The 25,795-nt window shown below is 41.4% G+C and overlaps 1 protein-coding gene across 1 annotated transcript in view; it reads left to right on the forward strand.

Annotated features, from left to right (window-relative positions):
• Positions 1–424: 424 nt before the first annotated feature.
• Positions 425–25,795, forward strand: part of ChAT (Choline acetyltransferase) — a 202,629-nt gene continuing 177,258 nt past the window's right edge. Inside the window, exon 1 of the mRNA XM_067154273.2 lies at positions 425–514. The gene's annotated coding sequence lies outside the window, so the exon portion shown is untranslated. The remainder of the gene's footprint in view (positions 515–25,795) is intronic.

Below are 25,795 nucleotides of genomic sequence, written 5' to 3' on the forward strand. Positions count from 1 at the left end.
TTTCTGTTTACGTCAAATATTGACTATCTTAGGTTATAACACTTTCATTGTAACTTGCTCGTAAGTGGAGAATGTATTTACCAATTTGTAGGCTTGTCCATAACATTTCTGAATTTCTACAAGCCCAAATCTGCTAAGGGTACGAAGTATGGGCCCTCTACCTTAGGTGAAGTTTTATTTTATATCAAATGTTTAAATGGTCGATGAACGTGAAGTTTTATCTGATATCGATTGTTTAAATTTTTAACATAGGAATTGTTTAAAAGTTGTGGTCTTGGTGCCAGAAGTCGCTTAAACGGGCACACGTCTGTTTCAGGATGGCCCACTCCCCAAGCTGCCGGTGCCGCCTTTGGAGCAGACGCTGGAACGTTACCTCCAAGCGGTGCGCCCAATTGTCAGCGACGGCCAGTACGAGAAGACGCGCGCCATCGTGAAGACCTTTGGTTCAACCGGAGGCGTCGGTCCACGACTGCAAGAGAAACTGTTGCAGCGTCAGGAAGAAAAAGACAACTGGGTGAGTCACGTGAATTTATTCTTCTTTTTCTGCCGCTTTTCCCAGTTGCACCCGAATTGTCTTCCTGACTCCAAACCTGTGAGGAATTATTTATTTAGCGTATGGTTTACATAAAGCACAAAACAATTGGGAACAAGCAAAGAAAAGTAAGTTTATAATGGACACCTTCCAACAGCCCTTATAAATTACTGTCCGGGTCCTTGAGCCATTCAACTACATCAGATGTCATCTCAATAGCATCTTGTCTCTCGCCTGGGTAACACCTGATAGGACACTCAAAGGCGATGTGGTAGATTGTCTAACTGTCATTCCCACACTCCCAGGCAGCTCACGGTTTCCAACCCCACTGACAGTGAGCAAAATAAGTATTCATACTCTGCATGTGCGGCTTGTCACATATCTTTAATAAAAACACAAATACTTTATGTCCTAACACATGAATTATATATCTCAATGAAGTGTGAAGAACCATCTACGGATAGCAATTATGCCGCCTTTACAACAAACCAAAACGAACATAATGTTCTGTTCGCAAAATCAATATTCATACATGTTGAAACACTGTCCCCAAACCCACACAGTTTGACAATCAGTACTTCGTACGCATTCCCTAGCCATCTATAACTTCTTGAAGCATTCGTGACATGGAGCTTACAAGTTTTGATGTGGTTTCGGCATCAATTTTCAACCATTCCTTCTTCAGATGGTCGATGTCCGTTTCTTTACTCTCCCTTCCAACAATCCCCATAGATTTTCTCCGGGATTGATATCTGGGGACTGTGGAAGCGTTGGAAGTTGCTCGCGAGCATTACACAGCAGCCATTCTTTTGTTATACGTGCGTTATGCTTAGATCTTTATCTTGTTAAAAAACAAACTCGTCCTCAAGAGTTAATTTCGCAGCACTGGTCAGGTCAGCAAATTATCGCGGAGTATGTTCACATACGCTGTGGTAGTCGTATTATCCTCAAGAAATCAAGTTCTCCCACCCTAGCGCAGCTCATGCATCCTCACAGCATGACATGACCTCCGCCATGCTTAACAGTTAGTACCAAGTTCTTAGGATCGAATTCTTGATTTGGTTTACGCCACACATACCGTCGCCCACCAGATCCAAAAAGGTCGAACTTGGTCTCATCCGAGAATATAACCGTCTTCCAGTATTCCATGGGTTTCTTGAGATATGCGCGAGCAAACTCCAGTCTTTTCACCTTTTTGCACTGGTTAATGAATGGTTCTTTCCTTGCCACTCTGCCTTTTAAGCCAGCTTCATGAATGTATGTCCCCAGGTATCAACAGTCTGTTGCTGTTGCAACATCTTCAGCAAACATTTGGGCGCTCACACCCGAGTTCTCGTACATATCGCGACTCTCGATCCGTTAGAGTTCTAGGACGTCCACACCTTCTCATATTCGCCGTGGATCTTATTCGTTTGTATTTGTTCACAACATACTGGACAGCAGCATGCGAGAAGTTCAGTTTTTCAGCAGTGTTACAGCAACTAAATCGCTGTTGCCATGAGGAAACTATTTTCTTTTCCTTCACAACAGACTTCGACTCACCCGATCGACGTCTAATTCCTGTACACAGTTAGTTTCAGGCACTGTTAAACTAGATACACGATGAATGATTTCTTTTCAGCGACATTTACGTACCATATATGACAGCGATCTAATGGCATGAAAACTTATTTTGTGTGCCGTCAAAAAATACTTTGTTATAAATCAAGAAATATACTGCGTACACCCAAAGGACGTCACAGTTAATTATGCCAAACACTCGTGCATCTGTAGTGTTAGTATAACTCGCTTACCGATAATTCCCGTTTGTGTACCGTTTGAGACTACAGCGTCCATGATTAGTGCGTATTCGGCGTAATCGGGCCCGTAACGGACGGGGTAGCTGGAATCTCGGGGGCACTCTTTGCCATTGGTTGACCATTCTTCATGTCATTTCTCTTGTGGCTTGAAATTGTTTACCGAGTGAATCAATCCTCCTGATATTGTCAGGTTTCTTGAAACTGTTCGGTATTTTAATATATGATCTGAAATATCAGCATTGATTGGACACAATATTGTTTTATATATTCTCAGATTAAGCTGTTTTGTCTCCTAAGATGTGGAGGAGCAATATAACAGAGTTGGTTATCAGTAAACTAGGGTTGATTTAATGTTGCCAGATATCAGTTTCATAGTCTGGTTTAACTGGAGGTCAATCTATTGTGAGAAATGATGAAAGTAATCTAATCCAAAATCCTGTATAGGAGGCCATTTCACCGACCATTAAGCCAAAGAGCTGTGAGACACACAAATGACTCTGTAGGAAACAAATACTATCCACCGCCTGTGACAAGATTTAATGAATGAAAAAAGGACTCTCTAAATGAAAGAAGGGCATTTTAAGACATAATATATCTTTTCACGTAAATATGTCTGAATATCATCTGAAATTAGCGATGTAACATGTATGATCCGATGTTACCAGCCAACCATGCAGGCTGCGATGTAAAGTACTGATGGATGGTCATGAGTGAGAGACATATTATCAAAGAGGGACGTTACAGTACAGATGATGGATGTGATCTTGCAGGCTGTGTTGTGAAGTATTGATGGATGGCCATGACTGACAGGCATATTATCAAAGAGGGACGTTAGACTACAGATGATCGATGTGATCCTGTAGGATGTGTTGTGAAGTATTGATGGATGGCCAGGACTGAGAGACATATTATCAAAGAGGGACATTAGAGTACAGATGATCGATGTGATCCTGCAGAATGTGTTGTGAAGTATTGATGGATGGCCAGGACTGAGAGACATATTATCAAAGAGGGACGTTACAGTACAGATGGCTGGTGTGGTGTCCCAGGCTGTGTTGTGAAGTGTTGATTGATGGCCAGGACTGAGAGACATATTATCAAAGAGGGACGTTATAGTACAGATGATCGATGTTATTTTGCAGGCTGTGTTTTGAAGTGTTGATGGATGGCCAGGACTGAGAGACATATTATCAAAGAGGAGCGTTAGACTAAAGATGGTCGATGTGATCTTGCAGGCTGTGTTGTGAAGTATTGATGGATGGCCAGGACTGACAGACATATTATCAAAGAGGGACGTTAGTGTACAGATGATCGATGTTATCTTGCAGGCTGTGTTGTGAAGTATTGATGGATGGCCAGGACTGAGAGACATACATTATCAAAGAGGGACGTTACAGTACAGATGGTTGATGTGATGTTCCAGGCTGTGTTGTGAAGTGTTGATTGATGGCCAGGACTGAGAGACATATTATCAAAGAGGGACGTTAGACTACAGATGATCGATGTGATCCTGCAGAATGTGTTGTGAAGTGTTGATTGATGGCCAGGACTGGCAGACATATTATCAAAGAGGGACGTTAGATTGCAGATGGTCGATGTGATCTCGCAGGCTGTGTTGTGAAGTATTGATGGATGGCCTGGACTGATAGACATATTATCAAAGAGAGACGTTAGAGTACAGATGATGGATGTTATCTTGCAGGGTGTGATGTGAAGTACTAAGGGATGGCCATAACTGACAGACGTACAGAAGTCCCTGTTTTTTTTTCTTTTGAAAGAGGACTCATCGTGCTGTAAAGAATTATTTCATTCGTAATAGTTTCACAAGCCCTGAGTCAGTTTCCTCCTTTCGATGCACTGAATATTACATTCATAAACTCCACGTTCCCTAAAGTTGTCTCACGAAAAACGATTCGTTAAGTGCAAGGAAATGAATCTATCAATTTGAGTTTGATTTATTGAAAGACAAATTGATGGTCATTTGATTCTCTGAAAGCGAATTATACCTTTTTTAAATTGACTGGATTTTAAAAACATTAGGTATATTGCAATAACTCAATCATTGGTTTCTACTTATGTTTCAAACGCAATATGTAGTTGAACCTGACTTATACGTATATCAAGAGGAAGAGAAACAACTACTTGTAACTCAGAATTACTCAGAAATCAGACTTACGCAGACTTCACTTAGTTCAGGTGTTTCAAGATTCAAGTCGTTATCTCCATCTCCATCACAGTCACTATCGCTTGTAGCTGGTCCATCACCACTGCTTTGTTGGCATACATCAGCAATAATCTCTTCATCCGGTAGTTCTCCACACACAGCCAGATTATCATCGAAATGCACTAAAGTATCGAATTCTACACCCTCCGGTAGCGTTAGCTCATTGCTAGACAAAACTTCGTCCCCATAATCATCATTAGAGGCAGCCTCTTCTAGTAAGACACCAGCTTTGCGGAAACAGTTGCTGATTGTGGAAGATGACACTTGCTTCCATGAAGCCGAAGTAAAGTCCATGGCTTGTAGCAAATTAATGAGAGAGGTTCATTTCCTGCATCACTCAGTGTTATTAATGTTGAACCAGCATTTTTCTATAATGCACTTTGAAATTTGCAATGGTGCCCAAATCAAGCGGTTGTAGAACACTGGTTTAGTTAGGAGGAAAATATTCCACTCGGACATTCTTCAGAACGATTTGAGGTGGATGTGCTGCACATCGATCCATAAGAAGAAGGATCTTCCTCTGTTTCTTTTTCGTTTTAATGTCCAGTTTTTCAACCACTGTTCCATTAGAAGCATAGTCATCCAAGAATTTCTGTTGGATTCATATTTCGTGGATTTTGTTTTCGCACTCTTAAAACGCCCCGGATTCTTCGATTTTCCTATCACAAGTGGAGGAAGTTTATCAGATCCATCTGCATTCGTGGCGAGAAGTACTGTTACACGAATTTTACTTTTCTTTCCCCCATGACATGAGTCACCTTTTCCAGCTAATGTTTTACTAGGAAGGAGATTGTAGAATAGGCCGGTCTCATCACAATTCTAGATGTTCGGAGGCTGATAATCGCTTTACGATACCCGGCAGAACCTCTTCTTTCCAGTGTTGCACCGTGACGTCATCCACAGCTTTTGAGTCACCTCAAATTGTTCTTCCTGTGATTCCATGACGATCTTTAAATCCTTGCAACCATCCTGATGGAGCCTTGAAAGCAGCAGTGATACTCATCATTTTAGCTAAATCTATCGCCATTGCCTTCAGCATGTCGCCACTAATTGGTAGAGCTGCAGCCCGCTTTTGCTGGAACCATGTGAAAAATGCTTTCTCCAAATGTACGTACCTTCCTTCTTGCTGTGCTTTGCTGATTTTGAACCCAGTTTGAAGAACTCATCCAAAATAGCGTTTCTTTTACTGATGACTGTACATAGCGTGGTATAAGCAATCCCTAAAGCTGAAGCAATTTCATTTTTTGTTTTGTGTGGATTAGCACCCACTTCACGTATAACTTTTCCTTTTTCTGTTTTCCATGGCTAATCAAAAGCAACTGAATGACAAAACTACTGTTCAAAAGTAAACACCAGATACGGGCACCGTGAACATTTTTCTTCTTCGTTGTTCCCACGAAAGAAGTTCTCATATTCAAACAAATTTACTGTATTTTCTTTTGTTTCCGCACCGAAACCGCCCACTTTGCTTGTAATTTATCTTAATCTTTGGCGGCATTGTGAAGGTCAAAAATGAAGATGGTAGAGGATGGAAGGGGACTTGCTCAGTTGGCTTTTATTAAGCGCTACACTTGTGATAGGAAAATCGAAGAATCCGGGGCGTTTTAAGAGTGCGAAAACAAAATCCACGAAATATGAATCCAACAGAAATTCTTGGATGACTATGCTTCTAATGGAACAGTGGTTGAAAAACTGGACATTAAAACGAAACTCTTTGTGTTCAGTTTCAGCACCGAAACACGACCGTTCTACTTCCGCCTACGCCGACAAAGAGGAAACTTCGTAAATACAGTAGTGAGCACGTGCTCATTACAATTACGCAGAACTCAGTTATATTTCACTGACACATAATAGTATAAATAAGATTTAAATTACATTTTGTCGGGACCTAAAGGAAATTGCATACAAATACGAATTACGTAGAACACAGTTACGTATAAAGCAGGTCCAACTGTATATTACTCTTTGTTTTTTGTTTGTGTTTCGATGGGACAGGAAAGGGCAGGAAGTGGTCGTAGCCTTAATGAAGGTACAGCCTGGTGTGGAAAAGGGAAAACACGGAAAGCCATCTGCAGGGCTGCCGACAGTGGGTTTCGAACCCACCGTCACCTGAATACTGGATACGGGTCGCAATTAAGCGGCTGCAACTATCGAGCTCGGTCATCAACCTCATCGTCACCACACATTTTCTTCTGCCAGTCTCTGGTACGTCTCCTTCATCTATGCTTCTTCTTCTTCTTCTACTTTTTCTAAATATGTTCTTCTTTTTCTGTTCTCATCATCATCATCATCATCATCATCATCATCATCATCATATAATTTTTAATGTTCTCCCTGTTTGTTCATGACCAATTTAGTATTTCATTACCTTTCTTCTTTAGTAATTTCCTTGTTCTCAGTTAATGTCTTTGTCATCTGTCCATCATATATTCTCCTTCTACTAGTATATTGTTCATCTCCTTCATCAACGCTTTCTTCTTATTCTCCTTTTTCTTCATCTTAACATGTTCTTCTTTGTCTGTTCTTATCATATTGATATTCCCATAATCATCTTCGTTTCTCATATTTTTCTCTTCGGAAAGGTAGCTCGTTTGTGACTAAACTCTACCACAGTGAACCAACACCGTGCTCCATTCCGGTTTTAAGGAGACTATAATTTTTGTGCTCCCTGTGTCTTGCGGTTCCTCTCCTCTCAGTCATGAATACATTTCGACCTTCCCTCCCGCCTACAGAAATTAGATTTTACTTTTCATTTCAATGGGAAATACTCTTGCTTGTAATCTCTGGAAGAGGGGTGGCGGTTACGCTGTGCCCTCTGTAACGAACAGATTGACGATATGCCTAAGAACACGCAACTTAGAATATGTTGTGGTATTGATGGTAATCACAAGAAAACAGGAGTTCGCACTGAATATTTGACGTGTTGTGTTTAGTTGTACGTTCATTGGCACAACATCAGGTCCTTTTATAACTTGCTGACCTGGTTATTGTTTTAAATGTTGGATTAGTCACATGCTGTGTAAGCTCACCGGACAAATGATTAGTAGCCCTGGAGAAATCTTTACAATCATCAGTTAGTACCGTGTAACTCCGCCTCTGGACGTGCAGGTACGCCGCATCCAGGGTTTGATCGCGCAATCCCACCAAATTGCAGGGATGCTCATGTCGGTGTTTTACCCGCTGTTCCAACGTGTCTCATGGATTTTCAATGGGGATTCAAGTCAGGTGATTTTCAGGCCAATCGAGATGTAGTAGGGTTGGAGTGTGTTCATAAAACCAGTCAAATATGTGTTCAGTCCGGTTAACATTGCTGTTGTCATCTTGAAAAATTGGGATATCAGTAGCATACTGATGATACAGATGTTGACTGAAAGGCAACCTCTCATCATCCAGAATATTTAAATAAATATACTTTTTTATTTATTTATTTTGACCTTCGTCCATACGACATTTGGCCATCAATAATGTACAATGATAAAAATTGTTACAGAAAAGAGAAATAAAAAGGGACAAGTTAAAAGACATACAAAATAACAGAAATGACCTAGAACAGAGCAAAAAGGAAGCAAAACACACTTGAAATAAAGACACACTTTAGATATTAACACCAGTTTTTGTGAAGAATGGTGCAATTGCACTGTACACACGTAAGTCCCCACTTGCCAGTAATAGCTAAATATTTGTGGGTAAGGGAACCCGAAGGTGCACAAGGGTAGCGAACAATTCTCTGCGAAAGGATGCCGTTCTACTGCACTCGAAGATAATGTGGTTCACGTCTCCCGTGTTTCTTGCGCTACACGGACATTGTGCTGATCGGAGAACTCCAATCCTGTTGAGGTGAGCGGGAAATGAAGCATGGTTGAACCTCATCCGAATAATGATAGTTACTTGGCCTCGGGCCCATCTGACGTCTTGATACCATGGTTTGTGAGGGATAGCTGGTTGAATGCAGGCATAGAAATATACTGTCACCTCAGTGAGCGGTCCCAATACATGATACGAAAAACACCCAAAAATCTTCACAGACCCACCTCCGGCTTGAACCTGACCTTACACACATCCAGAATGAAATGCTTCATTTGGCCTTCGGTTCACGCGACGACGTGCGTCATTGGAATACAGGGAAAAACGTAATTCGTCACACGTTCGATGATTTCTAGCCCACTGAAGACGTGCAGCTTTTTGTGGGTGTGTGAGCAATGGCCTCTTGCGAAGTGACTGACTCCAAATGTTTATTGCATGCAGATCCCGTCGATAACAGGCTGAGATGCACCTCCATTCACTGAACGCAGCAATTCCTGCCGGGTTTGGAAGCGAGCTTGATTCACAAGCCGTGAAACTCGTCCCCGGTCAGGAACTTTTCCCGACCACAATTCTGACGTCATGTTTCATGACCACTGCTTGTAGACACGCTGAACACCAACAACTCCAGCAACTTCACGCAGTGTAAGGCCAAACACGATTCCCCTTTTCGCCACTCTGTCACATCCTTACATCTACCCGTGTTGACGTACACTGTTCGCTTAGAACATCAATGTCTCACTGATCGCTACTGCATTGTGCTCTCGTTGAGGGAGTGCGCGTGCGGTTGAGCACGGGACTCGTTCGCTGCGCCATCTGTACAGGTTTAACAATCCATGTGTGCGTGTGAACTAGGTTGACTAATTTTTGTGTCCGGTGAGCTTATGTATGAACATTGTCCGTAACTATGAGACTTTCCCCGGGACCGATGACTTGTACTCTTTTATCAGAACCTTTTTTTTTTTTACAAGACTTCAGAAGAATGTAACAATCGCGAACATCTCCGTTATTAATTGTTGTTCGGTAAAAACACACCCTGCATAAAAGATCAGAAATTATGTTTCACAACTTGTATTATGTATAGTTTTTCAAGACAGGAGTAGTATTGCAGGACTTCTCAAACAATCTGGGGGATCTGAAGTCTTTGAAGAAGTGCACTGCATCTCTATCGCTGGATCTAGTGCAGACTCTGCATTGGTTTTCAAGTCATTTGGACCACTGTGGAATGGGCTAGACATGATGTCCTTTCGTAAGATAGACAGAGGTCATTTCATTTTTATTTATGGAGATTTCAGTCTCAATTGCTTACAGAATCTGATGATGAGGAAGAGAAGCCTGGAAACAGTAAATACATCCTCACGTTTGAAGTTGTTTGATCACCGAGTCGGAAACTCCCCGAGATGACATATATATATGATAAGTAGAGGGGTGGATGAGGGAGTGCAAACATTCACCCCAAAGGCAAGGGATTACAAATAATAATTGGATGTGACGTGGATCTCTTCTGCCAACACCTGGCCTTCAATTACATTAGCCATACCTGTCACACGATTGGGAGAGCTTCGCAAACAGAAGCTAACCGCATTCTACGATGTCCCAATAATAATAATAATAATAATAATAATAATAATAATAATAATAATAATAATAATAATAATTCGTGAAAATTCACGGACGTGGCCAGAAAGAGACGCCTAATATTTTACGGACACGTCTACAGGATGCATCATACACTGACCAACCAACTTCCTGTTTACTGGCAAAAGAGAAAGACCAAGTCACCATGGTTGATGAAAGTAAATAAAGATCTGCAGGAACTGGGAGGAAGAGAAAAAGACTTAAAAGACCGGACATCTTGCAGGAGGAACCTTAAACAAAAGAGGTTCAGGACAAACCACCAAGAAGGAAGACAGGTTCCCTCTGGACAACACAGCCAGAGGATGCGCAGTTACAGGGCAGACAGCAAACCCACCCCAACGCAGTAGTTGAATACCGTGGCCCTTAGTCGGCCTGTACGAAATAATAATAATAATAAGAAGAAGAAGAAGAGGGTGAAGGTTTGTCCTACCCGTCTCCCGTTTCTCTGCGCGGTCGGATATGAGGTGAGATGAATCTATCGTGGCGGGTTTTTGTGACCGGATGCCCTTCCTGACGTCAACGTCATCAGAGGAGTTAATGAGATGAAATGAATGACGTGATATATGATAGAAGGAAGAGTGAGGGTGAAGCCCCATGCCGACACATAGCATAGCCTAATCCTATCGAATAGCACCAAGGGATCTGCTCAAGGCTTAACGTCTCCATCCGATGGACGAATCACCATCAACAGCGTCATATGCCGGAATTTAATCCAGGCTTTTGGCACGGAATCTAGTGATTAGAGATTGTATACTACCACCTCCCCTACCCGGCCGGCCAACATTCTGATGGTGAAATTTTTCCATTAAGAATTTTAATTGTGTCTGTTTTGTTCTTGAGATCATGAGTAGTATAACTGGATGGTTCGGCGGCCACCACCACCACCGGGCTCCCAGGGGCGTCCTCCACCACCGCCACCGCCACCCGGGAGGCCTTCGCAGGGGCCCGCTCCGCCACCAGCGGGAAATTTGAATTGGTAAACAAAGCCACGTGTTTTTTAACAGCTGTCATCGACAACAACGCATCGCTAACCTCAGTACTGCCATCTTGACGGGCCTAAACCTTAGTGGTACCTACTTAACCTCACTAGCGCGAGATTTGAATCGGTAAACAAATCCACGTGCTTTTTGACAGCTGACATCCGCCATCTTTAATCAACAGAGCACAGTGCTGCCCTCTTAAGCTGCTTACCTTTGAAATGTGGTGGCGGATAATTTGAAAAATGCTTTTTGACAGCAGCCATCTTTAATCCAGAGAGCACCGTGCTGCTCTCTTTAGCTAGATACCTTTGAAATGTGGTGGCAGGCAATTCCACGTGACAGCAGCCATCTTTAATCAAGAGAGCACCGCGCTGCCCTCTATGTGGTGGCGGGAAATTCTACATGCTCTTGTTTGGAAACAAACTCACGCGCTTTTTTTGACAGCCGTCATCCGCCATCTTTAATCAAGAGAGCACAGTGCTGCCCTCTTTAGCTAGATACCTTTGAAATGTGGTGACGAAAGCCACGTGCTTTTTTTGACAGCTACCATCCGCCATCTTTAATCAACAGAGCACCGTGCTGCTATCATGCGGGCAATTTCGTCAGCTGTCATCCGCCATCTTTAATCAACAGAGCACCGTGCTGCCCTCTTTATGGCTACTACCTTAAGCACGTAGTAGCGGGCAATTTGAAAAGTTCTGTTAGCTATCATCCGCCATCTTTAATCAAGAGAGCACCGTGCTGCCATCTTTAGCTAGATACCTTTGAAATGTGGTGGCAGCAAATTGAAAAATTCCACGTGCTCTTGTTTGGAAACAAACTCACGTACTTTTTTGACAGCTACCATCCGCCATCTTTAATCAAGGGAGCACTCACTGTGCTGCTCTCTTTAGCTAGATACCTTTGAAATGTGGTGGCGGATAATTTGAAAAATTGTATGTGTTCTTGTTTGGAAACATACCTACGTGCTTTTTTGACAGCTGTCATACTCCATCTTTAATCAACAGAGCACCGTGCTGCTATCATGCAGGCAATTTCGTCAGCTGTCATCCGCCATCCTTAATCTACAGAGCAGCGTGCTGCCCTCTTTATGGCTACTACCTTAAGCATGTAGTAGCGGGTAATTTAAAAAAATTCCGTCAGCTATCATCCGCCATCTTTAATCCAGAGAGCACCGTGCTGCCATCTTTAGCTAGATACCTTTGAAATATGGTGGCGGATAATTTAAAAAGAAAAATTCTACAGCAGCCATCTCTCGACGCTAATTGCACAAGATGGTGGCTATACATGACTCCTTAAGGGTGCTTATGCAAGATGGCCGCTATACATGGGTTCTTATGAGACGCCCTTGGGATGCTTGTGCAAGATGGCAGTTATACATGGCTCCTTATGAGACGCACAAGATGGTTAGAGACGCCCTAAGGATGCTTGCGCAAGATGGCGGACGCAAGATAGCGGCTATATACGACTCCTTATGAGACGCCTTAAGGGTGCTTGCGCAAGATGCCTGCTGCTCTTATGAAGAAAGCTAGCTTAGAGGCTAACGTGTCATGCTAGTTCGATTCATTAAATTTGGGAGTTATATGCAAAATGTTAAATATCTCGAAAACGGTGCATCGTAGAGCAAAACGGACAAAATTTTTCTGCCCAATACCTCGGTTCGCAGTATGAGGAACATAATAGCATAAGAAAATCATAGTCTAATGGTGAGATCAACGATTCGGTACCGGTACCTACTTAGGCCCTTTGGCATTCGCTCTGTTTTAGCTTGTATTGAAGCAAGTCTTCGTAACATGATCAGGGAGCAAAACGGACGAAATTTTTCCACCTAATACCTAGGTTTGCAGTATCAGGAACAAGAAAAACACAGTCTAATGATGAGATCGACGGTTCGATTCCTACTTAGGCCCTTTGGCATTGGCAGCTATCTAATTCTACAAGACCGGGCGAGTTGGCCGTGCGTGTAGAGGCGCGCGGCTGTGAGCTTGCATCCGGGAGATAGTAGGTTCGAATCCCACTATCGGCAGCCCTGAAAATGGTTTTCCGTGGTTTCCCATTTTCACACCAGGCAAATGCTGGGGCTGTACCTTAATTAAGGCCACGGCCGCTTCCTTCCAACTCCTAGGCCTTTCCTATCCCATCGTCGCCATAAGACCTATCTGTGTCGGTGCGACGTAAAGCCCCTAGCAAAAAAAAAAAAAAATTCTACAAGATGGCGGCTATACATAGACAGCTTAAGAGCGCTTGCACAAGATGGCTGCTCTCTTATGAGACACCCACGGTATCTCCTGCCTATCGTAAGAGGCGATTACATGGGGTAAGATTAAGATTAGATTAAGTGAGGAACACCATGGGTCGACGTTACTTGCGACTAGTACGAACTACCAGTATGTGAGGAATACCATGGGTCTGGGCGTTGTCTGTGATTAGTACGATCGTGTGCATTCCACCGAGGCGGGGGAACGGGCGCGCGACTTCACGGACTGCCGTCCGTACGGGAGGAGATGCCGTGCACCGCGCTGAATTGCGTTGGTTCTTTCGTATTCAGAACGCGCCTGCGTTACCTATGAGTGGTACCACTATGTGTGGAGCACCACGGAATTGTGCATTGCCCGTGATTAGTACCGCTATGTGTGGACCATCATGGATCTGCGTTGCCTCTGAGTAGTGCCCTTATTTGAGGAACACCATGAGTCCGTGTTACGTGTGAGTGATGTCGTTATGTGTGACATACCATGGGTCTCCATTACCGTGATTGGTACCACCATGGTTCTGCTTGAGCAGAGATTAGTACTAAGGACCTGGATTTTGGACCTCTTTGGACAAGGAGCATAATATCAGAATATGAGGCATTGTGAATTGGATCCCCTGATTGTTTTGGATTCGTGGTCATTTTTTCATCATTTTAGATTTTAATAAGTGGATACAGTTTGAAGCTTTAATTATCGTTTCATTTCGTTGCATCTCGTACGACCTAGCTGTTAGGCCCCTTTGAAACAACAATCATCATCATCATCATCGTCATCATCTGCTAAATAAGTTAAATCGCGCTGCTTAGTTCGGCACAACGTTGTGAGAAAGAAAATCGGTGTTGTTAGTCGGGACTGTCGGCTTGTTCTACATGTGAGTGAAGTGTAACGATATCCAGTACTCGTGTCTCGATGTTTGCTGATGGACCGGGCAGTAAAATCAATAGTAAAAGCAAATATGAAGAGCGAGTGGCCACAGCTCAGCTCTCTTACCGACAAGATACCGCCGTGTACAAGCGTACTGGTGAGGCTTCTTCGACTTATTATTATTCAGCATGTAGACGTCCATTGCTTAACATTGCACTCTTCCCGTCAGTCTGTATCCATTTGCTACCTCCGTGGTATTTAATTTCATCATGCCATGCCGACTCTACTCCTTTACTCTCTGTACCAGAGGTTTCTTTTTACCACATAAGATTACTTTTTGCCGCTCCCTCCGACACATCCTTGATTCCTGTCCTCCTGAGCACCTCATTCCAGACTCAGTCTCGTAAGTTCACCCCGATCATCGTTCGCAGTTTCGATCACAGTTTCGACTTGTTATACACGATTTATCAGAACTATACCGACAAAAAAAAATCAGGGACGCTCTTCGTGTTATGTTAGAACGATGGTGAAATCGGATTTGCGGAGAAATTAGGTTACTGTTTTCCTTCCGGGCGCGATTCAAATTGCCTGTTGCTGTTCGTCAGATGATGGAAGGGAGGGGAAGTGGGGGACAGAGGTAACGCTCGGTGCGCAACCACAAGTTTGTCCTTCGTTTCGCAAGCCGCTTCCCAGCCCCAGTAGGCACTGTACAGTTTGTTCTTCACAAACAGACTACTATCCGAACCCCGTGGAAAGAGAATATGAACTTGTACCAAGCATACAGGCAGCTTTCCAGGTCTTTCGCGACACACCACACATCCTGAAGAGAGTTCAAAGGTCATTACTATATCGTTGTGAACTGTGCATCGAAAATGGCATATTGAGCATCTACTGGAATCGAACCATGGGGCGTATTGATCCTTCGTTCAGTATTTCAATCCATTTACAATCTTGTGTGTGAAGTAATATACAATCGCGGGGCGGCAGCCTTGCACCTTCGAGCATGTTAAATAATAAAGAATCTTACTGCGACTAAGGAGAAACGATCTGGTGCATTCCTTGACTGACATGTGTGTCTTAATTACAGTGTGTTGTTGTACTGTGTGTGTACTTACGGCTGTTTAATAAATGAACTGTAGACATCGCGTGTAAGAGACAAGGACAAATTGTCTTCTTCTAAGGTGTGTGATTTTTAATCAGAATACTCGTATAATTAAGAAGGCTTTTCATCCCCAATGCTACCCGTTACTGTTTTACGCATTCTTGTTTAGTGATGTGCTTCAAATAATCAAGATTTCTGATGCTTCTCACGACCGACACAGACAGTGTTTACATATCAGATCACACCTCGTACAGTGGTGGGAATTAATACAAAGGCGCGTGGTTTTGTGTGTGGGGGGGGGGGATAATGTACTTGCTTATTTAGTATTTCAGGTATTTTCCCGTACAATTTACACTCAAAGCATACAAAATACAATCTTATTTTACTTTTAGCCTTTTTATATAAATAAATTAAACAATAACTAGGTTGTAGGGGTGGAAATTGGTATAAAGGCAGGTCCGCTCTTTGACTTGCATCAGTGATAAATGTAAAGAATTATAGCTTGGATGTATGTCTGCGCACGTCGTACAGATCACATTTACAGCAGTTGTAATAATATCACGTGTAAAGCCTCTCTCAGATGAAGAGCAAGCAAGTATTAAGCCTTGCAAAGAAGTGGGCCTGTATCATCACCAAATTGCTAAGAAATTAAGGCTTTCAGGTTGTGTTATTGATAATTTTGTCATATTTTGTGCACAGTATGGACAAATGGCACATATAGTCGAGCAAGAAAATTGTGAGCATCGGATAAGCGTTTGATTCTCCGTAAAGCAAAAGTCAACAGCTAGTGTTCCTCTCAAATCGTGGCTGATTTGCATTTACCACTCACTTCCAGACGCGTTAAACAAATCCTGGCTGAAGACGAGAGTCCTGCATTCAAGAAACGGCTCCATAAACCACCTTGGAGGCTAGACTGAAGTTTGTTGAAGAACATACTGTGCTATTGAAGAAATGCTGGAATTGGAAGTGGTACATATGAATGAGGGATTTGACGATGATAATTTAATTTTCCAACAAGATAACACTGGGATTCACAGGTTTTCCAAGACAGAGCAGTGGTTTCAACATAAAGGCCCTCAAGAAGTTCAGATCATAATCAATAGATAATTTATGGGGGATCCTAGCAAGACGTGCTTATCACAATGAACGGCAATTTGTGACCGTGGCTGAGCTGAAAACTGCAATTCTAATGGAGTGGCCCTCAATCTCAGAAGTGATCACTGCTCTTGATATGCCCAAGAGGATTTTTTCAGTTATTAAGAACAATGGAGGTTCAACAAAATACTGGGTTATTGTTGTGATATGTTTACTGTTTACCTTAGTTTATTCTAAAAAAGTGCACAAGTGCCTTTATATCAATTTTCACATAAGCATAAGATACGTATTTTTATTTCTTCAAGTACAGAGGCTAAACGTAAAATGAGAATGTAGTTTGGTTTAGTTTAGTAATGTTTTATTTTATGTGGCAAGATTAAGGCCTTCAGGCCTTCTCTTCCATCTAACCAGGTACTGAAATATACATATACGGTACTGCATTGTGTTACTTTGCACTGTCCGACTCGTTGGCTGAACGGTCAGCGTACTGGCCTTCGGTTCAGAGGGTCCCGGGTTCGATTCCCGGCCGGGTCGGGGATTTTAACCTTAATTGGTTAATTCCAATGGCACGGGGGCTGGGTGTATGTGTTGTCTTCATTATCATTTCATCCTCATCACGACGCGCAGGTCGCCTACGGGAGTCAAATAGAAAGTCCTGCACCTGGCGAGCCGAACCCGTTCTGGGATATCCCGGCACTAAAAGCCATACGACATTTCATTTTACTTTGCACTAATTGGATTAAATACAAGAATGATGAGTGATGAGATTAAATTAAGATTAAATAAATTCGATATAATAAAAGGAAAAATTCTTAAAACTAATATCCTACACGTAAAAAAGAGGTAGTACATGAAATTTAATATTTAAAAAACAAAACGGTTAAGAATTTTAAACTAATCCATGACAATAGAATGGATGTGAGTAGCAGCATCAAGTTTACAGATGATCCTTACTGGTGCATAAAATGTCTCCAGAGTGCTTCCTTGAAAGTGCGAATAGCACTTAACCCTTTGATACTTTCGGAAAGGACTAAGGGCAGGCAATTACTGTGAATGATTTATCGTAGATGGCAGTTCTATGGGTGGGTAAAGCAAGGATGGAATTATTAGTAGATCTAGTATTGAGATGAGAGGTATTTGAAATATGAAGTAAGGTAAAATGGCTGTAAAGAATGAAGTAATTTATGGAGATGGCATAGGGTATGCACAGTGCGATGGATTTCTAGTCGGGGCTAAGATAGGTGGTTATATGAAGGAGTTACATGGTCACAGTACCGTAGGTTACAGACGTATCTCACACATGCATTTTGACCACGTTGTAATCTGCTCAATAACTTGCACCCAGCGTCTCTATAAATCGCGACGCAATAGTCGAAATGAGGGAAAACCACAGCTTCTACCAGCATTTTTTGAGTTATTCAGGAAATAATTATTTATACCTGCGCAACATGTGCAACGCAGAGAATGTTTTCTCGGTGATGTTCGTAATATGCTTTCTCCATGACATGCCATCATCACCGAAAGTAACACCTAGGACTTTTACTGATGACATGAATGGTATATTAGTATTACATAACCTTATCGATGGAATCTCTGGTCGATTGAACTTCGCGAGTAATTTCGGGTATTCAAGGATGATAGCTTGCGTTTTTGCTGGGTTTAACGTAAAAACACGACTCAAAGACCAAGAAAAACTATTTTAGATTCTGATTGATTTTGTCTATGGCCGAAAAAATAAGATCTGGAGATGTGTATAGGTAGACTTGTACATCATCAGCGTAAATATGGTATTGGCTGTGCGTGAGGTTTTGGGAGACACCATTAATGTAAATAGAAAAAGAAGGAGTCCTAACACCGACCCTTGGGGCACACAACACTACATGGACCGCCAAGTTGATTTGTTCATCCTATCTGTAACACAATGCCGACGTCCATGCAGGTAGGTATGCAACCAATGGGGGGCAATGTCCGAGACAATTTGGAGAACAAAATGTCAATATCAACAGAGTCAAAAGCTTTCCTCAAGTTTAGAAGTATTATAACTGTCCTTCCTTTTTGTCCTTTGATTCTCGAATGTCTTCTGTGACCTTCAGTAGTGCCGTTGTAGTACTGTGTGCTTGACGAAAACCAGATTGTAGTGGGTCAAGTAAGTTGCAATCTGTTATTTGTCTATGAGCGGTGAACTCTAGCTCTTTGGATAAAGATGGCTCTATAGTTAGAGGGTTCAGAAGGGGAAGCTACAATTTCATAGGACGTATAATGCCCGCTTTTCATGTTTCGGGAAATGTGCTGTCTAGAATGGAAGAGTTAAATCTGTTAATTAGTGCAGGTAATATCACATCCAGAATATACTCTTATCATCTCTATTTTTATACTGTCATTTCCTGTCGCCGTTGATTTTTATCCAGTTTACAGCAAACCTCACTTGTGAGTGGGTTACTGGTCGGAAGTAGAAGTTTTCTCTATCTGTTCGTGTCTTTGCGTATTTCCCGTCTAGAATTTCCTGTTTCAGGCTGCATGTAATGTGCAGTTAAACGAAAAACAATCGTTCAGTTTTTCAAGGGTATATGTAATTCGTCGTCGCATCGTCCTTTGGTAATGCCAAAGCTCTTTATGGATTTCCACATCACAGCTGTTCAAGCATGTATGCTTTGATGGTAAACTGTACGGGAAAATGCGTGCAATACTAAATTAGTAAATAAACTTTTTTCCCACACAAAACCATGTGACTTTGTACTAATTTCTATCACTGTGCAAGTCCGGGCGCTTCCAAGACGCCACACCTAGGCCTTTTGGCATGTCAGTGCATGCAGTCATATTGTGAAAATTGCAGATTCCGTGGAGAAAAGATCAATGATCTATGGAAACCTGAAGAAAGGGCCGATAACCTAGATGTTAGGCTCCTTTAAACAACAAGCAAACAAGACCTGAAGAAAATAAACCGCAATAGAATAACTAAATGTATTTCTGATCAGAGACTTAAAAGGGAGGGGCGTGTACCGCGGAAGCACAGATCTTACGTAACACACGTTAAATAAGCCAATAATAACACAACGTCCAAAAACATTAACGCATGCGACCTACAGAAAGCGTTGAAGTTCACACGTTTGAATTGGCGCGTTTGACGTCGCACGACAGCGGCACGTTCACTCGTCGAGGGATGCGCCACTGATCTCTCCTTTTCTCTTAGTAATTGCGTAGCACGTCCTGTAAATGTATTTTTCTTTTTGTAGTACCTTCTCCATTACTGAAGGTTGACGACAATCACAGCGAAGTCTGTACGAAGTTCGACTGTCCTCATCATTCTAGTCCTGTCCAGTCCTGTAAGTTCCTCGGCCAAGACCGCGACCTCTACCTCCATCAGGGTTACCGTAGGTTGTACTTTTCATTCCTCATAATATGCCCAAGGCAGCGGTTGGACAGTGCGAGTTGGAGTAGCGGCCTGCGTAGTCAATTCAAACTACGAACTTAACGCTTTCTGTAGGTCGGACCACTTAACTTCCGAAATAAGTATTTCGTCATTTGTGTTATTCTTGGATTATTTAACGTGAGTGCAAAATTTACTTAAGATCTGCGATTCCCTTGTTAGAGCAATCTTGATTGATTCCAAGTGGCCAAGAAAGATGAATTTAGTCAACGATCATAACTCAACACTCAACAATGGACAGCAATGTATTTAGGATCTTAGCAGTCAACTTCAAGAGTTTCCAGGAAAACGCCAAATGTAAAGAGAACCCATCAAAGAAGATGAGGGTTTTCTTTTTAGACAAAGCATGCTGCGACATTGGAAAAATAAGAATTTCCAACTATACGTTACATCGTGTGGTCCTAGACGACGAAAGCGAAGGAGAAAACAGTTATTATAATACTTATCATCATTTTTCATGGAAATGAGTTCCTAGGCCAACTAAAACCAATAAGTATTCATGTGTTACTTCCAATGCGGATGGCCGTACGAATCAATAGGTGTCCTCCAATGTTGAAGTGTTCGGCGTTCGGACTCTGCCAGTTACCATAGTAACATATCCACTAGGTTCGGTCGACATTACGGAGCTTCGACTGTGTCGAATACATTGCAGGGTTCATTGTCAAGACGGCTGAAATATTTCTAACCTATCCGCCTGCCTCTAAGTTATAGACTACCTTGTCTCATTTAAAATTATGGGATTTCTGCCCTCAAGTTATTATTATTATTATTATTATTATTATTATTATTATTATTATTATTATTATTATTATTATTATTATTAAGGATAGATTTTGAAAAGCAATCAAAGGTATTTATGTTGACAACTGGGCTGCAGTGAGAATTGATGGTAGAATGACTTCTTGGTTCAGGGTACTTACAGCGTTTAGACAAGGCTGTAATCTTTCACCTTTGTTGTTCGTAGTTTACATGAATCATCTACTGACAGGTATAAAGTGGCAGCGAGATATTCAGTTAGGTGGAAATGTAGTAAGCAGTCTGGCCTATGCTGACGACTTGATCTTAATGGCAGACTGTGCCGAAAGCCTGCAATTTAACATCTTGGAACTTGTAAATAGGTACAGTGAGTATGATATGAAAATTAGCCTACCAACACTAAAATAATGTCAGTAGATAAGCGACTTAAGAGAACTGAGTGTCAGGTTGGGAATACATAGATATAGGAGGTAGTTAATTTCAATTATTTAGGATGTGTGTTCTCCCAGGATGGTGAGGTTGAATCAAGGTGCAGTAAAGCTAATGCAGTAATCTCGCAGTTACGAACAACAGTGTTCTGTAAGAAAGAAAGCAGGTCGGACGAAACTATATTTATACCGATTCGTTTTCACACCAACTTTGCTTTACTGAACGAAAGCTCTGTGGACTTACGATATCTTATAAGTTAGAAGTAACAGACGCGGAAGTGGCGAGAACGATTGCTGGTACAAACCGGTGGGAACAATGGCAGGAGTACTCGGAATTAGGAGATAAAGGATGAGTTAGGAATGAACTCGATTGATGAAGCTGTGAACATGAACCGGCCTCGGTGGTGGTCATGTGAGGCGAATGGAGGAGGATAGCTTACGTAGGAGAATAATGGACTCAGTCGTCGAGGGTAGGAGAAGTAGAGGGATACCAAGACGACGATGGTTAGACTCAGTTTGTAACGATTTAAAGATAAGAGTTATAGAACTAAACGAGGCGACAGAACTAGTTACAAATAGAGGATTGTGGCGGAGTTTAGTAAAATCACAGAGACTTGCAGACTGAACGCTGAAAGGCATACCAGTCTACAATGAATATGCATGTTATTGTTCTTCTTTCTTCGAATGGGCCAACTAAGGACCACGATATTCAACTTATCTGCTTGGAGAGGGATTTGCCCAATACTCGCACATTCTCTGGCTATGTTTCTCTCTTCTTTCCTTTGTCCAAAGGACGCCTCTTTTTTTTTTTTTTTTTTTTTTACATGATTCTCCTGAAACCTCTTTTGTTTGATTATTCTTCTGAGAGTTGCTCGGTTTCTGATATTGTTTTCAGTTACACCCAGTTCCTGCATGTCTTTCTTCACTTCTGTTAGCCATGGTGCCCCTATCTTTCTGTTTACTCAGTAGTTGAGAAGCCGGTAGATCATCCTATACTGAGAGTCAGCTCAAGACCTTTGATGTTCACTAGTCTTCTGGTCAGTGAAGAGGCTTCCGCAGCGGTAAATAGTTCCTATGTTTGTTGCTTGTTGCTGCAGTCAGGAGCTTTCCACAGTTTGGTTACATGTTTTGGTAAACTGACTTGACCAATTAAAAAATTTTCCGCTGTAAAAATATGGAAAATATTTCACAAGTTGCATGTTATTCGGGTTCGTTACCAACTCTTACATTTCATACGTAGATGGCTGTGAATAGTTATTGTTCTCGGTGGTGTATGTAGCAAAATAAATAATTATGTAACATGAGTTTGATATCTTACTGCACTGTGTACTCTTAACCTTTGTTCGGGTTCATTCCATTGCTGTTTAGTTCGCATAATTTTACGGCGTTGAAGATGCATCCAAGAAAACTGTTGGCAGTATTGGCTGCAAAGCATGCTCAATATTCATAATGGCTGCCAGCCGTGAGCAACACGTGGGTGATACTGTGACGCTTGAGTCGCAAGTAAAATACTTTAAAGCTAATAAAAATGGGAAGAGGGCGGGGGGGATTAAGTAGGAAGTATAAATGAGGAGCATATTTCCAAAACGTCCTTTCTCCACATTTTGAGGAAATTGACTTATGGGTACATTGATAATGTCCATCTCTTTCTCCGTGGAATGGCGATGAGTTTTTTAGGCAGAATGTCCATTTTATAAGCACAAAACACGGTTAAATATGAGCTGTTTCCAAAGAGTCTCTTCTCCACAGCAATATGGCTGACTGTAGTGCATCACAATTATGTTTACAAAATGTCTCTTCTCCTCTGTACTGTATAACAAGGACTGCCATTTTTGTTTCAAAGTTGTATCTTATCCTCCAATACAACTAGATATAAAGGCAATGGAAAACGAGCATTTTATGCAATTTCTGTGCAAAATGGTGATAATTGTGTAGTGGTAACATTGTTGCATGACTATGAGATTTAGGAAAACAATTGAACTACAGGTTATGGTGTAATAATACATTCAAGTCCTTGTACTTCGTGTGCGCTTTTTGCTAAATTATTGTGCTTTTACGCATATTGTGTGGTATATTTAATAAGATTGGACAAATTTTTTTGCCAGGTGTTTACTGCTACATTCGTTTCCACGCAAAATAATGGCAGAAAAACAGTCAAATGAAGATAGTGTGAAAAACAGTGTAGTAGTTCCTGCTCCCTTGAGAAAAGGGAGAAAACGTACTAGGAATGAGGAGTGGAGGAAAAATGTTAAAAAACGAAAATTCTATGCTCAGAAGAGAGTACCACAGATGCCGAAGTGTACACATGTCAGCAGTGTTTTGAAGTGTAAAGAGTTATCTATACAGGATGTTCAAATGTATTTCCAAAACGTCTCTTATCCTTTTTATATTTCCAAAATGTCCGTTCTCCAATTAATATCTAATTAACGGTATGGTGTTAAATGTATTCTTTGATTGTGGGAAATTATGGAATGTATAACAATTAGCTAGAAGAATGTTTGAGAGAGTCAAACTCAAAATTACATTTTCTATTCGTTTTTTCTCCTTTCTGTAAACTAGAAGCTGCTGGAGAAAGGACGTTTTGGAAATATGCTCCTCAAATATATTGTTATGAACGTTTACAGTAGCCTACGTGATGAGAATCCGCTGTGGACTGTGGAAGAAGTGGTAAAAAAACCGCGCAGCTGACCGGCGTTTCCACGTACAGTGTTTACATGGCTCGTGCGGAATTTAAAGGAATTCGTCTGTTTTCTTGTGGTACCATATCTTATACAGTATACTGGCCTGTTGTTGTTTATACATCTCATGAGTGTTTCAGATGCGTCTCCCTAAAGTAGCTGAAATTATAGTTTTAAGAAAGTGTCTGAATTATGTAAACAAGCAATCAAGGTGATAAAGAAAGTGAAACAAAACGTAACCACACTACCGGACAGCTCTATCTCAACAGCATTGAGTGGAGTGCGAACAGCGACGGTGGTGACATCTAGCGTCTTGGTGTGAACTGCACACTTGTCTATGCTACAGTTGAGAGGAATGCACTACACTCATTGTAAATATCTTTGTTACAATAATTGAGTAATCATAATAATTAAGAATGAAATTTTAAAATATGAAATGCCTCCTTCAAAAAACCTCCAAACGAGCATTATGTTATCCGTGCCTTTCGCTATGTGTTAAAAATTATAAAGCAGCGTTTGTTTGAGGATCCACCCAGCCTCTCGGGGGAATATTTAACAACTACTCTTTCCTCTTCTTTCTAGCCTTTTATCAATTACCTAGCGCAGGATTTTGTATGGACTTAGCCTAGTTTTCCGGCCGGATGCCTTTTCTAACAGCAATCATACATGGAGGGATATATACCGGTACCCTACTCACTACTGCGTGTTTCTGTGGTTGTTTTTCGTATGATGTGTTGTATATACTTGAAGACCCGTATGAATACGAACATAAACCCGTAGCCCTCGATCTACAGGAATTAAGAGATGCGATTAAAATCTCCGACTCAGTCGGAAATCGTACCAGGGCCACTGCCTTCGTAATGTCCAGGCCGTATTGTACCTCTGATGACGTCACGCTTTGGGGGGGGGACTTGAAGGCGATACGCATACGCTCCGCTTGAATAGTTCACTCGTTTAAATTATTTAAAGAACTGTTAACACCTTATAAAACCAAAACCTATCCTCAAGTATTTGTTAATTCTGACATACAATGCATATCCTTCTCCGTAACGTTCTATTTCTCGCGTATATACGTTCGTTTGCGTGAGTACAGCCTAACACTTTGAGACATTCTTGCGATTTTATCCATTTTCTGGTCAACTGGAACATTCACATCATACACACGGACAGAAAACATGCAGCCAAATACCATTACTATTTATTACAAATATAATTTTTTTCTGTACCTCACTGTTGTGGCGTACCCACTTGGCCCACAGATGTATGACAAATTTATAACGTGGCGGGTCACTTTAATATTAAAATAAATAAATGATATGACATTGTTTCTCCAGGAACAGTATCCCAAGGGCGCCAGTCTTCAAGCTTATGGCTTGAAAACAAAAGTAGATAATTAATAATAATAATAATAATAATAATAATAATGCGTAATGAGACTCAAAAAACTCCCAGGGGTGAGGTGAACGGAACACAAATCATTAAGTACACTAACTTGGAATTTGAGGATCATTAATAATCATTTCATAAAATACAAATTAAAACAGCTATTTATTAAGATGAAAAACGTGACGTAACGGCGTTTTAACGACATCTGAACTTACGGAAGCAAAAGCAAAATTGAATGAAATTAATTTTAAAAATGAACTGTTGCGCGAAGACTTGCAGTAACTTATGCCATAAGCTCACCAAATGTAGACTCTGTTGTCTTGAAGCTGATGATATGTGGATCTCGTACCGGCTGCCTTCTCTGTTGTTGGATTCCAGTCCTACTTCTACATTTCCTGTCCTTAACACTTCCTACTGTACTCCTTATATAAAGTCGTAATGAGTCCTAATTTTAAGTGCAAAACCACCATGGGTTATGTTCATGGAGAGAATACATTCGTATTCTTCCGTATTACGGAACAGTAGCGTAGCTAAATTCATAATAAAAGCTCTCCTCCCCTATACTAGTCAGAACCGGTCTCCCGTTGACTACCTCTCGTCATTGAGATAACAAGTCCCAATGAGAGTAACTTTTGAGTAGAATATACTCAGATGCGAAGTGAACTAAGTTAAAATCTTCTCCGATGTGTAGACGTAGAATCGTAGTAAGAGTATCTTCCAAGAGTGAGAATCAGAATGTCCGAATACAAGTGACAATCTGCTCACGAGTAAGAATACGAGTATGAATGTGAAAACGACTGCTAATGCTAATAAGAATCTGAATGTCTACTCCA

The sequence above is a fragment of the Anabrus simplex genome, chromosome 10 (assembly GCF_040414725.1).
Source record: "Anabrus simplex isolate iqAnaSimp1 chromosome 10, ASM4041472v1, whole genome shotgun sequence".
NCBI lineage: Eukaryota > Metazoa > Arthropoda > Insecta > Orthoptera > Tettigoniidae > Anabrus > Anabrus simplex.